Source organism: Panicum hallii, chromosome 7, assembly GCF_002211085.1.
Source record: "Panicum hallii strain FIL2 chromosome 7, PHallii_v3.1, whole genome shotgun sequence".
Taxonomy (NCBI): domain Eukaryota; kingdom Viridiplantae; phylum Streptophyta; class Magnoliopsida; order Poales; family Poaceae; genus Panicum; species Panicum hallii.
Genome location: NC_038048.1, coordinates 27,810,816 through 27,817,040, shown reverse-complemented (window position 1 = coordinate 27,817,040; position 6,225 = coordinate 27,810,816).

Genomic DNA, 6,225 nt, shown 5'->3' with positions numbered 1-6,225 from the left:
CCACCTCAGCATACATATATGGGAACGGGAATCCTGGAGGTGCAAAGTATCTATCATTTTATATCTCGGATTATCCAAAGGGGATTATATTCATGGCCCGTATGCTGATTATTTTTTAGGAGGATTCCAGACATTAGGGAGAGGTTCGTACCACAAAAAGAATGCCAGGAATCAGAAGTGAATGTCACATCTTGATATCCTCCCTCATTTATATCCATGTATAAAAATGAATCTGGACTACCTGTTTGGAATCTTATATTTGCAATCTTTTGTAAATAATCTGCCAAAAATATTTACTCATTGTATCATCAGTTTCTCATTCTCACTGTGCCAGAAAGAGTGGAGGTACCATTTTCAAAACCACTCAACTCCCAATAAGAGGGGGAGAAGTATGGTCACAAGAGAGATAACTTTTACAAGCCTATAGATGTGCATCATCCTAAAGACCAGCATAAGTGTACACATATTCAGACGCTGAGTCATTGGAACGCTCTAACTCTATCGTTGTGGGAAGTGACATATAGTTCAAGGGTTAATATTTTCTCAAACAATATTAGTTATTTTGAACCAATCATAGAAAGTCTACAATTTCGATATTTCTCTATCTTAAATTGCCTTACACCTACTGGATCCAGACCAAAAGTCCTAGGCAAAAGTGTTTTCACACTCACTTTGGATCAAATCAAAGGTATCAATTGAGGAGAATCGCTCTCGTTAAACAATGATTGAGTAATATCTTACTCTCATAATGCTTTCTTTACAAAAGCAAGATGGTGAGATAGCAAGAGCTTGTATATTATGGTTTCACGCAGAGATCAAGCTAGCATACCCTCGGTATGTGTTAAAATTATGTTTCTACATTTGATCACTGGTAGATCTTTGAAATTTGATGGATTCGGATACACAAGTCAATGGACTTCGTGTTAGGAATCAAAATCACAACATATACACTGTGTACAACACAAGGCAATGCATGACTTGAAATAGTCGATGTTTGTGGTACACTGATTCGGTGGGTTCTTTCCTCGAAAAGTTTACCACCACAACAATAGTTGCATAGGTGTGTTCGTATTGAAATCCTAACTGGATTCCGTATCATCTTTGATCGCACACTCAATCATGCAACCATTTTATGACTGATCATGAGATGAAGTTTTGGGTAAAACCAAGTCACGCTTAAGTCTATAACTTAAGCATATACATAGGTCTACCAATATCTAATGACATTGGATGATCATATCCATCAACATATATGGTCGTTTGGTCCCTAAACATGGATTATTATCATTTTGACCCTAGGATTGACCCTGGGATTGAATCCTAGTACCAATGAAGCGCTTATGTATGATGCAAGTTGCAACAGACCTGATATTGCATTTGCAGATACTTACTAGCTCAAAATAGCGCTACTCCAATAATGCCTTTGTCGGTACATACGGACAGGAGTACCTCCTGCTAGGGTGCCGGCTCCGGCGTACACGCACCACCACATGCTCGGCCGCCTCTCCTCGATCGTCACCAAGGAGCGGCTCAACGGCCAGAAGGTCATGGTGGTCCGCTGCGAGGAGATCTGCATGTCCGGCGGCCTCGTCCACCAGAGAGTCGTCCGCCAGAGTGTCCAACCTGATGGGCATGAGGTTATCCGAGACCGTGCCCTTGGCCCGGGCCTGACAGCTGGGGTCATGGTCTCCGGGCCTCCCCCCGTGCTCTTACAGGTCCGGCACCTCCATGTACCCCTCGAGGACAGGGTGCTCAGGAATAGCCTCCACAAGCCCAGACCCCCCGGGGGGGGGGTCCGGTGCCGCCACGTGTGGGAGCCAGACCCCTATGGGCCTGTGCACCTGGGCCGGCCTCGGGGACTCAGACCTCCCTTCCCCCCGGGGAGGAGGTCCGGTGCCGCCATGGCCACTGAGGAAGCGGCAGCTAGGCCAACTCTGCCACATGACCGGTGGCAGAAGGCCTTCCGCGGGACGTTGGCCCAACTACCGCACTAAATGCGGGTAGGTGGGCTGCGCGTGCCCAAGACAGGGCATGGACTGTCCACTGACACGTTGGGCAGGTATGCTGACACCATGGTAAGCCTGCCTGTTACCAAGGTGGCGCGTCACATCACTGTGCTCTACGCGCGGGCAGGCCGCGTGCAGTCACGTCGCCGCACCGCGCGCGTGACCAAAGGGTAATTATGGCCTTCTACGCAAGAGCTGAGGCGTGCGCTGCTACAGTGAGCGTGGAGGCGACGGTGCGGCGGGTCAACATAGCCCTTTCGCCTGTCCGCGGGAATTGACCCAACAGTGAGACACGTCTTCCACTATGCGTGTCACTGGCAGCAGGCAGTGTGCCGGTAAGGCGGCACGTGACCATACCCTGGCTGTAGATACGCACATCAACTTCTCGATCGAAGACTACAGGAAGGAGCTGGAGTGTAAGATCTCTGTATCTGTCGCGTTAAAGACTCCAGTGTGTACATTATTTAATGTATCGCTGGGCCCACTTGTCGGGGCCCTACTCAGTGTACGCGCTCCCCTTGAGCCTATAAAAGGGAGAGCGCGCTCGCTAGAACACAAGTTCAAGAGAGACACAGACATTAATACAACACACAAGTGGACGTAGGGTTTTATGCTCCGGCGGCCTGAACCACTCTAAATCCTCGTGTCTTTTCCGCGTTCATCCATCCTTTGATCAAGCGATCCTAGATCTCCCCCAAACTCATCCTAAACTAGGATTAGGCAGGTGCATTCCACCACCCGACTGGAGATTTCCTCTGACATTTGGCGCGCCAGGTAGGGGGACTTTAGGTTTGGTTTGTGCTTGGTCAAAGCTCAAGACCGCAATGGCGCGGGAAGTCAAACATCATGACCACCTGATGGTTGAGGAAGTGGCGTCATCTATGCCACATGCCTCACGCTGTCCTCCTTCCAGAGTTGCGGCGTGTGTCGCACCACAGCGTGCTACGGAGCATGCCTCCATGGCCCTATCGCAGCCCGTACCAAACGGGCCACTAGCAGCGGCCAGGGAGCTGCTCTGCAACCCGCCAGGCGCGGTGGCCTCGCCCGACGTGTAGAGGCAATGGTGTGATGACATCGACCGCCTCCTCAATCTGGCGCAGGTCACCCCAGGCTCAGCGGGGAGATCTGTGTCCAGGCAATGTTGTCGTCAAGGCGGCGCATCCGGTTCTGTATACTCCCCATTAGTAAGGAGTGCACAGACCGAAGACCTACGTGTAGACCTCAATCGCAGATGTGCGGGAGAGGATGCCCGCATCTCCATTGAGCGGGCACGCACGCGCTAGCTCAACATCGAGGGTCGTAACCTCGGGGCCGAACTTGATGCGGCTGTGGCAAAACCAACCTGAATTATACCGGCTCAAGTACGCGAGTCCATTCCTGAGGGCTCCAACGTGCTTCAAACGGTATAATCCCTTGGCCTGTCGGGTAACGTCCCGATAAACCATCGATACACAGGATCAAATAAGGTTACCTCACATGAAGGTGAGTCCAGAGATACAGTCACCATCATATTTTTACATCATAGGAAATTACACTACATGGGTTTCTTAAAGCAGTACGAAGTTCTAAATTTAGGAAAGTTGTTACAAACTGTTAAGGCTATATTGTTTTTTTTTGGCAGTGGAAAACATACGCGATGCTTTACAGCACGTCGTCAAGACGGATGTCATGCTAAGCCAAGGCACGACATCACTCGGTATCACCAATGTTGGTCGGGGACGGATCCCATTCCACGGACCAACCTTCTGGAAGAGCACAGGGCCAAGGCAAGGGAAGAGAAGGGTCTTCAAAGACTTTACCTGAAAACATGTAACATAGCAAGACTGAGTATACTAATACTCAGCAAGGTTTACCCGGTTATGGTATACTTAGCCATGTAACTAGACTTATGAAGGCTTATAATGGTTCTGGATTTAGTTTCAGCTGAAAAGCAACTAAGAGTGGATCCTTAATTTCAACTTTTAGCTTTCAGATTCTAGTTGATTATCCATTCTAGGTAAGCACATATAACTACTCAATCATGGTAAAATCTTTGATCAAGCATCATCTTTGATAATCATAAGATTGCTCTTATTACTCAATGTGGTAAAGGGGATAAGCAGTCTCATTCATCGTGAGAGGCGGACGATTCCTGAATCAAATTTAACCTTGCAAGGATAAACCTAACTCACATGCTTGGAACATCCAACGATAGTTCCGAAGCAACCGTTTGCCTTTCATTCCAACTCGTGGACAGGTCCACCACTAGTGACTGCAGGACCATACGCACTTCCAAAGTGCAGGACATACGTCTGTAGCGCGACTACAAAACCCGTATTCCTGGTTGCCCTTGCAACACGTATTCCCACACGTCGAACTAAGTAACCAGAAGAAGCAAGACGAGTGGTGGGAGGTATGTCCACTCCTCGGGCCGATTGGTTACTAGGCTTACCGCTTACCATATTTCGCGGCATGTGGCTAGTACTTTCAAAGGCTTAACCCGCACTACCACACGCTGCGACCTTAACAGATTCAACAACACAGATGGGGTATCACCTCAACCATGATACCTCACAAAACTCCCGTCCGTCATCCTTATAGTGATAACAGGAATGTAAACATTACAACTCCTATATCGCGCGAGTGACAGGAAATCACCCGACTTCTACGGATTCTATTAGCATAGCAGCTAGTCAGACTCAAGTGCTAACATTCAATACATTGGTTCCTAGGAAAATGCAACTAGGGTTTTTCATACAATTCCTAAGAACTTAATGCAGAGATAGATATAAATAACATAGGTTGCAGTGTAAATAAAGTAGGGTTTATGTCCGGGACTTGCCTTTACTGGTGGGGCCGAAGTTAGAAATGTTAATATCTTCCGAACTTTGGTTCGGGGCTTGCGATAATCCCTTGGTGACGTTCATTTGTTCTTCAGGAACATCCTTTGCAGACTCCTGGGAGATCTCGTAGGTACCATTTGCAGAAGTAGTCGTATCTACATGCAATGCAACATTACATTCAAAGTGTGCACATAAAGCTATTTTACTTCCCAACAAAGTTGCAATCCAACACTCATTTAACATACCACTCATATAACAATTAAAAAGATTAGAGACTAACTTGGGTAGAGCTTTAGGAGGAACAACTAATTAGAATCGGCTATTTGTTGAAGATTACGACAGAGCCGATTGGGACAACAGAGGTTTAGCCGATTGATGAGTGCATCGGGTTCCTAGATGATCGATGAAAGCATCGATCACTTCAGCAGAGGGGTGATTCCTAAAGTAGTTGTGTTTTAACTGAGATGTGCTTAAGTGTTATCCTAGGTAACTAGGTGCGGTTGCATCGGCTCGATTACGTCAGCACAACAATTGAGTGACGTACAGCCGATTGGAATGTGGTTGAGGATATGTGACCAATAAATATATAGCCGATCTCTCAGTTGATAAATCGGCTGATAGAAGTGTGTGGATAAGGATGGAAAAACTAAGAATTGATCGGCCATATTAGATTGATATGAAAGACAACTAGAATCGGCTTGGATCGGCCGGTAGCAAGAATCTTAAGGTCGTGCATGCATCTTCGATGCATCTAGTATGTGCAGCCGATGTAGGACAGAACAAAAGAATTGTATCGGCAGTAGCCGATATCAGAAAGATAACAACCGTATCAGCTAACCAGCCAAGGGTAGAAGCACATCAAAAGAAGTGCATCGGCTGACAGCTGTTATACAGAAACATCCTAGACTCAAAGGAAATGGATGCTTAGCGGCTGAACTGATAGCCGACACTGAAGCATAGCTGCCAAGATGTATTGGCTAAGCAGCAAATACAAATGAACTAACAAGGATCTTTATATGAAAAGGACCTTAAGGAAACTGCAATCAAGACGAGGATAACGTCTTGATGGCAGGGACATGAGCACTCGTGTGAAAAGATTTACTAGACATCACACATCCCTTCTGGAGACATACATCCTATGACTTACTGTTCAGCTATAACACAAGCATACAATACAAAGCACAATAAAACATTCATTCCCTAACACTTGAACTAGACCACACATCAAAGACTTTTAACTCATGATCATAACATACAACTTGTAGATTTCGACGTAGGGTTTCAAACAAAACTGATTTTGTACTTTTATGAACTTCTTACGAAAATCTTTGAAATGTAGAAGTTCACGGATTTGAAATAAAGAAAGCTCTGGAAATCTTACAGAAAACACCCTAGAA